We start from the raw sequence: 564 nt of genomic DNA, 5'->3' as shown, positions 1-564 counted from the left end.
ACTCACATTAGAAATATACTTATTAATCACAATCCGCCATAATACATACACGTTACACAGACACAAACTGACACAAATATTCTTTGACAAACGAAGTCTTATCACGATTTATGAAGATGGAAAAACAGTTTATCTCAGTAAGTATTTACACGCAGGCAACTACCCGCATAACATATCGCTATTATAATGAAACAGAGGTAAATTCTACCGTCTAGCGGATCAAAGGAATATGAACTCAGAAAGCAGAAAACAACAATTACTCACTATTACCGACACATAATTAAAATAGTATTGCTAACAGTAGCCAACAGCAACAAGAACAATAGAAATAATTAAACTGCATATTTACTCTTCCATCCCATTCTTTCGTGTCACATTGTTTTACTACAGTTTCTCTTCATCAATCACCTCCTTCTTGCTCTTTTCTTTTTGTTCCGCCTCTCTCCTGACATTTCCATATGGCTGTGTGAAAGTCGAGGTTGTCGGTTGGACGGAGGTAAACAAAAACTTATTTAAGTCAACGGTGCAAAACTCTATGGGGCAGACACTCCGCGTTTGAGAGTC

Source organism: Penaeus monodon, chromosome 33 (genome assembly GCF_015228065.2).
Source record: "Penaeus monodon isolate SGIC_2016 chromosome 33, NSTDA_Pmon_1, whole genome shotgun sequence".
Classification (NCBI taxonomy): Eukaryota; Metazoa; Arthropoda; class Malacostraca; order Decapoda; family Penaeidae; genus Penaeus; species Penaeus monodon.
The sequence above is the reverse complement of the archived record's forward strand: the minus strand, read 5'-3'. Positions refer to the sequence as shown.